The sequence below is a fragment of the Cryptomeria japonica genome, chromosome 1 (assembly GCF_030272615.1).
Source record: "Cryptomeria japonica chromosome 1, Sugi_1.0, whole genome shotgun sequence".
Taxonomy (NCBI): domain Eukaryota; kingdom Viridiplantae; phylum Streptophyta; class Pinopsida; order Cupressales; family Cupressaceae; genus Cryptomeria; species Cryptomeria japonica.
This window is the reverse complement of record NC_081405.1, coordinates 112,735,018-112,745,189: the sequence shown is the minus strand read 5'-3', so window position 1 is coordinate 112,745,189 and position 10,172 is coordinate 112,735,018.

The window sequence follows — 10,172 nt, the reverse complement described above, 5'->3', positions numbered from 1 at the left end:
GAAAGGTAAAGGATCTATAACACTTCTTGACAATGCAAGATGCAATGATGTTTATTGGGTTAAAGGTTTGAAATACAATTTGTTGAGTGTAGCACAGCTAAACAACACAGGTTACCAAATAGAATTTCAGAAAGGAATTGTCAAAGTTCACGACAAGAATGGAAAGTTAGCTGCTACTGGGACACAAACAAAAGCTAACACATTTCACCTTGACTCAACTCGTAACAAGTGTTTGTATGCAAAGATAGATGATACCTGGTTATGACATAAAAGGTTTTGTCATGTAAATTTTGATAATTTGATCAAAATAAGCAAGAAGCACCGAGTAAGAGGTCTACCGAGTCTTGAAAAACCTGAGAATGCTATGTACCGAGGATGCCAGATGGGTAAGATGACAAGATCAAGTTTTACAAGTAAGTCTTACACTTCTAAGGCTATTTTAGATCTAGTGCACACTGACCTTTGTGGTCCTATGAAAGTTCAAAGTTATTATGGTGATAAATATTTCATATTATTTGTGGATGACTATTCAAGGATGATGTCAATAATGTAAGCTTTTCAAATGTTTAAATGGTACAAGGCAAGAGTTGAAAATGAAACAGGAAGACAACTGAAATGTCTTAGATCAGATAGAGGAGAGTTCACATCTGATGAGTTCAACTTATTTTGCAATGATCATGGTATTAAAAGACAAGTCTCTGCACCGAGAACTCCACAACGGAATGGAATAGCTGAGAGAAGAAACAAATCTATTGTGGATTGTGCTACAACACTGATGATTGAAAAGAAGGTGCCACAAACATTTTGGAGAGAAGCAATAAGCACAGCAGTTTACACCATGAACCGAGTACAATTGAAGAAAGGTACTTTGAAGACACCATATGAAATCTGGTATGATAAGAAACCTAATGTTAGTTATTTTAAAATCTTTGGAAGTAAATGCTATGTTCACAAAGATAATAGAAATGGCAAGTTTGATTAGAAGAGTGAAGAAGGAACATTTCTAGGTTATTCTTCTAGAAGCAAAGCATTTAAATGTCTGATCAAACCATCTAACAAAATAGTAGAAAGTGCAAATGTGAAAATTGATGAATTTGCAAAAAGAAATTCCAAGGAACCAGAAGACTATGATGAATTTGTCTATGTTCAACCGAGAAGTCTTACCGAGAAGACTGTTGAAGAAAATGAAGAAAATATCCAGTTACCGAGTGATGAAGAAGATCATACAGAGCCTACCGAGCCTGTATTAGCCAAGTATGTCATAAGACATCATGCACCAAGTCAGATTATAGGAGATAAGGATGATCCAGTGATGACAAGGAACAAACTGAGACAGAACACATGTTTGATATCTAAATTTGAACCGAGAATAGTGAAAGAGACATTTAACAGTGAAGATTGGATAAATGTTATGACAGAAGAGATTGATCAAATCAAGAAGAATGACATATGGACACTAATCCCAAGACCAAAGGACAAAAATGTAATCGGTACAAAGTGGATTTTCAGAAACAAGCTGAATGAAAAAGGAGAGGTCATTCGAAACAAAGCAAGACCAGTTTGCAAAGATTATGCTCAAGAAGAAGGAATTGATTATGGTGAAACTTTTGCACCTGTTGCTAGACTTTAAGGAGTAAGAACATTGTTGGCCTATGCTGCTTTCAAAAACTTCAAGGTATATCAAATGGATGTCAAATCTGCATTTTTGAATGGAATATTAGAAGAAGAAGTTTTTATTGAACAACCTGAAAGATTTGTTGAAGACAATAATAAAGATCAGGTATGTAAATTGAACAAAGCTTTATATTATTTGAAACAAGCACCTAGAGCATGGTATGAAAGATTGCACTCTTATTTGATTAAGATTGGTTTTATAACGACAAGTGAGAACAACAATATGTACATGAAGAATGATGAAAATGGAATACTGATCTCAGCCATATTTGTTGATGATATTATATTTTGTGGAAATGACTCTTTATGCAAGAACTTTGGAAATGAAATGAGCAAAGAATTTGAGACGTCATTAATCGGTGAGATAAAGTATTTTATAAGTTTACAGATACTGCAAATGAAAAATGAGATTTTCATTACTCAATCCAAGTACATAAAAGAAATCTTGAAGAAATTTGGAATGGAGGATTCAAAACCAGTAAGTACTCCTATGACTACCAACTGTAAATTATCAAAGAATGATGAATCTGCATCTGTTGATGAGACACTTTACCGATCCATGATTGGAAAACTACAATATGTTGTTCATAGTAGACCAGACATAGCACATGCAGTAGGTATAGTTGCAAGATTCTCTGCAGATCCTAAGGAAATGCATATGACAGCAATCAAAAGAATTTTTAGATACTTGAAAGGCATAGAGGATTATGGCTTAGTATATCAGAAAGGAAATTATTTTGATTTAAAAGTTTATACTGATGCTGATTGGGCAGGCAACATTGATGACAAAAAAAGCACAAGTGGAGGAGCTTTCTTTTTAGGAGAAAGACTAGTGAGTTGGCTTAGCAAGAAACAAGGATGTGTTTCACAGTCAACAGCAGAAGCTGAATACGTAGCTGGAGCACTGAATTGTACCAACATTGCATGGATCAAACAACTGTTGAAAGGTATAAATGAGAAAGTTACCGAGCCAGTAACTATATTCTGTGACAATATTAGTGCCATTAATATTTCAAAAAATCATGTTATGCACTCTAAGACAAAGCACATCATAATCAATTATCATTATCTTAGAGAAGAAAGTGGTGTTGGAGTATGTTAGCACAAAGGAACAAATAGCAAATATCTTCACCAAACCACTACCAAGGGACACTTTTGAATATCTCAGAAGTCAGTTAGGGGTCCTACCCCTATCTTCTACTCACTAACCAAGTTCGGTGAAAGCATCAATCTGATGACTCTATTGAATATCTTTTAGGAGTTGATGCTGCATTACACACTTTAGGATGTTTTCTAAAGGTGTACAAGAAATATTACAGGAAACAATACAGGGAACATGAATTGAAAACAAAATGCTCTGACCGAGACTGAGTTGATACACAACAACAGGAAATCACTTCATACAGAAAGAAATTATGTTTTAGTTCTTTACTTTTGGCATTGTTGTCAAAGGGGGAGAAGACTAAAAAAAAACTGAAAAGACTACAGATTGGAAAGAAGACTGAGAAAAGAGGAGAAGTCTAATGTACGGGAGAGAGCATTTCAGCATTTCAGAATCACAGCATCCGAATCTTTTAAGATCAAATCAATTGGTTTTGTCATCAATGCCAAAAGGGGAGATTGTTGGCAATATTGCATTATAACAGACAATGAAAGATTGTTAGCATTTCATAAGGATATTGAGAAGGTTGTCGATGATTATGGATATAACTGATTAAGGATGTTTACTGTCTTGATATTATTATTTTGTCATTGATGTCAAGAAATTGATTTTCTAATTCAATATGATGTTGCCATATCTTGAGAAGTATAATTTAAAGAATATAAAGATGTCGGTAAAAGACACAGGAAAGAATATGATGAATAAGGGGATGATTAAGGTATTCAATGGGCAACTACTACCGAGTCAAACAATGATGAGATCATGATGTTTAGATTGTTTTAAAATCATACATATGTTGTAAATTGTAAGGTTAATACTATACTATGTTACCAAGCAAAGAACCTAGTCGGTAAACCCTAAGGTTATCGCTATCGGTTAATGAAGGCAGAATGTCTACCGAGTGAAGTTTAGTATTCACCGAGTTATAACCGAGTTGTTACCGAGTTGTAACCGACCTATAACAAAATGCATTAAATGTTTGCATGTGTTATTTAATGAAGAAAGCTGATGAGCTGGAAGATTAAATGATTGGTAAGCCGTGGATGAAGTTTGTTAATGAATCTAAGACAATGGAAAGTCGGCATGAAGATCTACAATGCAGATTGAACCGCTATACCCTGGCACAAGCTCCAAGACTAATATGCAAGTTCCAAGGCGGGGTAAAACGTTTTCAGATCGAAAGATGCATTGAACCTGGACAAGATCAAAGATCTGATGGCTACGATTGATCATGGGAAATGTGATCAATGAGTTTTAGCAGTTACCTAATTGTTTATAAATAGGAAACTGTTGATAAACAATATATGTGGGCAAGAGTATGCACAGGGATGCTACATAGTGAATACCGAACATAGAAGCTTGAAGACCTGTTTGAATAACAGAGTATAGAAGCCCAGCAGATAGACAAGATTAGTTCTATGTCTAGATTGTATTGAACAAATAGGAATATGCTTTAGCATTTTAGATGTGAAGTTGCAGATAGATTTTTATTACTGTTATTTTGAGAAAGTGACAGAAAATCTCTTAACCGAGTGGACTTAACAGTTTTATTTGTAAAACCCTCTAGCAAGGTGACATTCTGATTGAGTGTTTGAAATCCTTTAACAAGGTCACTTCTAACAAGGTGAAGATCCTAACAAATCTGAGGGAAATCCCTTAACCGGGTCACATCTAGCAATGTGTTTGTAATCTTTAACAAGATTTGCTTTTAACCGAGCATACTTTAGAAAAGTATATTTCTTAGTGGGTCTGAAATCCCATAATGGTTTTTCCCTATTTGGGTTTCCACGTTAAATATGGTGTTATGAGGTTTATGATGTTTATATGCTTTTGAGTTTGCATGTTTGATAGTTTTGGTTATATTACTGATATATATGTTACCGAGGTTGAATTTGTTGTTTTAATGGAAGATTAAGTTTGTATGATTCACCCCCCCCCCCCCTCCTCTCATCTTGTTGGCTATTGGATCTGTACTTATATTAAGTATCAGAACTATCAAAGTTGGATGATGCGGTTTTACATGAGTGATGGAGACAGGTATTTGGTGTTATATTCATGACTGCATTAGCAGATTCAATAGGATGATTGAGATTTGATGTACAAAGTAGGCTATCTGGAAGAACACTTAACCGGTAGTGATTGAGTCACTATGATCGGTAAATCGGCATAGGTTTTGTCTTGTTTTTTATTTCTTATGTTGGTGGCTGACATAAGTAGGGTGTGTAATGTAAGAATGTCTAGATTCATTGAACCTAGGAAATTGTTCCAAGGTTGTAGCTGACTAAGAGATGTTTATAAGAAGTGTGATGTGGTATCAAGTCGGTGTGTATATGAAGAGTGTGAGATCAATAGCGAAGGATGTGAATTTGATCGTGCGTTGATTAGTGAAGCTCTGTATTGATGTGTTGTTGAAGTTTTGAGGATTCAGAGTGGATCTTATTAGACACAGAGGTGTTACATGAAGATCGTTTGACTGTTGTTTTCCTAGCAGTTTGCAGCAGTAAAATCCCCTAACCAGGTAGGTCCTGACAGGCCTTAATTTGTAAATCCCCTAACAGGATATATCTTTATTAGAGTCTTAAATCCTCTTGCGAGGTTGATCCTAACAAGTCAAAGCTCCTAACAAGGCTCATCATATTAAATTCCTTAACTGGGTGAGTCCTAACCGGGTCTGCTCCTAACAAGGCATATTTGTAAGACCTTAACCGGTCAAGATTTCTATTCTGTATATAGTGAATCTTGTGGGTATTAACTCCCACCATGGTTTTTTCCTTTTGGGTTTCCACGTATAAATCTCGTGTTATGTGGAATTTGTTTTATTGGGCATTAGCTTATGTGGTGATATTCCTCTTATGCTTGTTAACTTTTAAGTTGTTTAAGTTGGTGATCAGATTCATATTGTTTTTGCTTGCATTGATTCACCCCCTTCCCCAGCCCCCCCCCCGCGCCTCTCTTTGTGCCTTATAAGTTTAAGTTTATCAATTGATATCAGAGCCTAACTTCCTTGAGGCTTAACCACTTGGGAAGGATCCCTAAGGCAGACATGGGGAAAGAATTGAGTTATAGAAAGATGTCCAATAAACTTGTAGAAACTAAGGAAGCCCTAGAAACATTAAGAGGCAAGTATAAAGCTTCACTTCCTAAGAGAAGAGAGCTAACCGAACAACTATTAGAGGTTTCTGAAAGCATTTCTTCTAATGAAGCAAACAGAGCCCTAGAAACATTGAGAGGCAAGTATAAAGCTTCACTTCCTAAGAGAAGAGAGCTAACCGAACAACTGTTAGAGGTTTCTGAAAGCATTTCTTCTGATGAAGCAAACATAGGTGCATTGGTTGATGAAGTGGAAAAAATGAATGATGAGAAGGCTAACTTGAGGAGAGAGCTAGAAGCCCTAACCATCTAGATGAGTCGGGAACTTGAAGCAAGGAGGGCAGCAGAAGACAAGATCAAAGAGAAAGAATGTGAGATATTTAAGTTAAATCAGGAAAATGGTCCTCTATATGCACATTGGCATGAGGAGAAAGAAGAGAAAGAAGAAATAAAGGTAGATCTTGACATGGCAATCTCTCTAATGAAGATACTACAAAGGAACTTGTTGATGCTAATGAGAAGCTTTCCAAGTTTAACAAAAATTCTACCATGCTTGATGAACAGATTCAATCACAAAGGATGAACAATGACACAACTGGCAGAGAACCTATTCCAACCGGTCGAGCCCCTATGAGATGGAAAAGAGTATGAATGTGGTTTGCACAATTTGTCATAACTACGGTCATGTAGCTATAAACTACAGAAGAAGAACTAGTAGAGGCAATGTTGGACCTTGGAGAGCATCTGGTATGGCTTGTTGTCATTGTCATAAACCTAGACATATTGCAAAGTTTTGTAGAGCTAAGGTGAACCAACATGTTGACCGAAAAAGGAATATGAAAGTTGATGTGGAGGATACCGGAGCTGAAATGAACATAATATGGAAAAGAAGGATGATGAGAAAACTGAAGACAAACCATCAGAAGATCCTAATTCTTCACCTAGTGTGGAGAACCCTTCACTGGCAAACTAAGTTGTTAAAAAGCTTAGGGGGAGCTTAATGTTAGATCTATTTCAGAACCCCTTGAAGGACCATAAGGTATGTTAAATCTTCATACTTTGATGTATTATGATATTAAAAAGTGATTTTATGATCAAGCCGGTAGGTTTGATGTGTTACGAGAACCCGTAGTGTGTTAAAAGATATTTTAGGGTTTTACCAGTAATGACATTTAATGCGGTAGATAATGGGGAAATAAAAAGAACTTTTTGAATATCATTTGTCACTTTGGATTCCTGAGAGCACTTGGAGAGTGAGAAGAGTAGAGAAAAGTTTGTGTTTGCACCATTGACAGATATTTGAGGAGATTTAAGGTGATCCACGATCGACAATCGGCGAGAGAACTTTGTCGGTGTCGAAACCCTAGTTGTGAAAGCGGAAAAAGGTATTTATCCAACAAATCCTATTTTCTATATCTAAAGTCTAAATCTTTGAGAATGGATACCTTGCATCTAGTAGAAGTTATAGATAGACCTCGTCTTGAATTTAAAAGGCACCCATTTAAGTCTGTTGGAACTGATCCCGTCGGAGCCCTATCTGGAGTTCCCTATGGAGTGTTGCATGTAGAAGATGTTAGATATTTTTATCATTGCAAATTGGAGGATCTTGGTGTTATTGCGATCTTTGACCAATATAGATTGTTGTGTGATAAGACCAGAGTGATAAAGGAACAATTTAAGAAGGTTGCTGAGAAAGGTTTTCACCATGCACTAAATTTCATTGATGATTTTGATGGTGAACATTTCAGATATGTTCTTAACAAGATTCACAACCAATTTATGTGGCTCGATAGACCACATAAGATTACAAAAGAAGCTATTCATGCAGCCACCAGACTTTGTGCCACCAGTGACGTTCCAGTATTGAGATCCATTCCTAAGAATGATGTTGAAAGGTTGACTAATTCAAGATGGGATGGAAGAGCAATGACAGTGAATGATATTAATGATATGACAGTTAAATATGTTTCAATGGTTATTGGTTACCGGATATATCATTCTAGTAGGATGAACAACATCATTGTTGCAACTATTCATACAACTTACTAAATGATAAAGAAAGATATTGATTATGATTTGTCTGAAGCACTACGAAGTCAACTGATACTGAATCTTGAATCCATCAAGAAGGATAAAAGATTGAAGTTTTAATTTGGACAGTTGATCATTGGGTTATTTTTCTACTTTCAGAATTGATATCCCGGTATCGGTGATGTTTAGTGGTCTAAGGACACACCATCACTGCTACATATGAAGAACAACATTAGAATGTTGCATAATGGTTTTGACAAGATTGCATGGGGATATTTTGAAGATTTTCAGAAGAAAATGCATGCAAAGGAAAGGATATCAGCAAAGGTTGTCAACCGGTATGAAAACACAATTTGCTTTATGGTTGATACTGATAACTTTGCCACTCCTATTGACAAGCTTGGACAACTTATTTTTTATGTCGAAGAGCAAATGAAATCATTTGAAGATACAACTTGATAGACTTATGAAGCACTGAGAGGGGGGGGTGAATCAGTGACAGCAAAAATAATACCACTTGAAACACAGACCGGTGGAGATACTTAACAAGTTTACTTAATACTATACATACAATCCAAAATGATATTAAAGCATCCACAACAAGTAAAACATCCACCATAACACAAGTGTTTATACGTCGAAAACCCAAATGGGAAAAACCACGGTGAGATGGGACTCACAAGTTAACTATCTACAGTAATAGGTAACTCACTGATTAAGGTCTACAAAAGTGCTCTGCTAGGAGTGAATCCTGTTAAAGATCTCAAAGCCCTGTTAGGAGCTATACCCTATTAAAGGTAGTACCCTGTTAGGAGTAACCTCGATAGACGATTTTAGAATCCAAACTAATGGATCACCTTGTTAAAGTATTTGTACATTCAAGTTTGTTAGAGCTTACCCGATTAGGAGATTTGACTGTTGTAATGTTTAGAAAACAACAGGTGGTGTGATCTAGAAGTAGCACAACTTGCTTGAATAGATCCTCTTCTGCTCACTCAAAACTGCATCACCAACATATTCCACAACGCCTTCAACAACTCAACACTTCTATTTTTGCATACATAAAAATAGTTCATCATAATGTCATTATATAAACATTATATTTTATGTCGGCTTAGGAATCATATCACAATTTCCTAGGTGCAGTGTATCTAGACAATCTAACATAACTCATCATAGTTTGCCGCCAAATCTGTTGGTTAGGGATAACCCATCACGATCGGTGATAACTCATCACACAATCAATGAAATATCGGTCCGAACACTGATACCGGTTAAGAGTTAACCACATTCAACACAAAAACCGATTGTCCTTCATTTGCTTCTTTGATGGTCTTCGCTGAATCTCCAAGTCGGTGTCAAGTCATTCCTGCATATACCGGTTGTCTACATATACCGGCTAGACACCCTCTAAACCATCTAAAACTTAAACATCCAATAACGATTGCAATACAAAGAATTTTAGGAGTAATACCAGTTTGTCTTAACTAAGATGACTAAGATAATGTGATCATATGTGTGTATACATGTGCCATCAATGACAACACATGAAGTCGTCTATTACAATCATCATCAAGCCAACAATCTCCTCCTTTGGCATTGATGGAAACACTTAGAAAAATTTACAACTTTACAACTAAGTGTGCTTACAAAAATTTTACAAACATATTTCTGCTCCCCCTTAATAATACATACAAAATTTTCACAACACATACATATCTCTACTCCCCCTTTGACAACAATGCCAAATTGAAAAGTAAAATACATATATATATATAGAAAAATTTGCATCAAAAGTTTTACATATACAAAAATGTAAGAGTCTTTATCAAGGAATGTTCACTACAATTTTCAAGAAAATGTCATTGAAAGTGATCTTCATTTGAGAAAAATCATTTTCCCATGTGTCCAATAAGGTTTCAGTGATCTTTGTGGTTGTCATAACCTATGCAGTGAATTCTTCCATCACATCTATTGTGCTCATCTCTGGAGTAGCCAAAACCACTTTTGCATCCCTATATGCCCATTGTAAGATGTCCACTTTGGGTCTCAACTGGTTCTTTAGTTCCTTCAGGGATCGAAGTCTCTTAGCATGTTCAAAATCATACATATCTAACCGATTTTGCAAATCATCAACTGATTTTACAAAAGCTAAGGTTGAATCCTGTAGAGGTATGTAGGCAGAACATATCCTTTCCAATTCATGTTTTGTCTC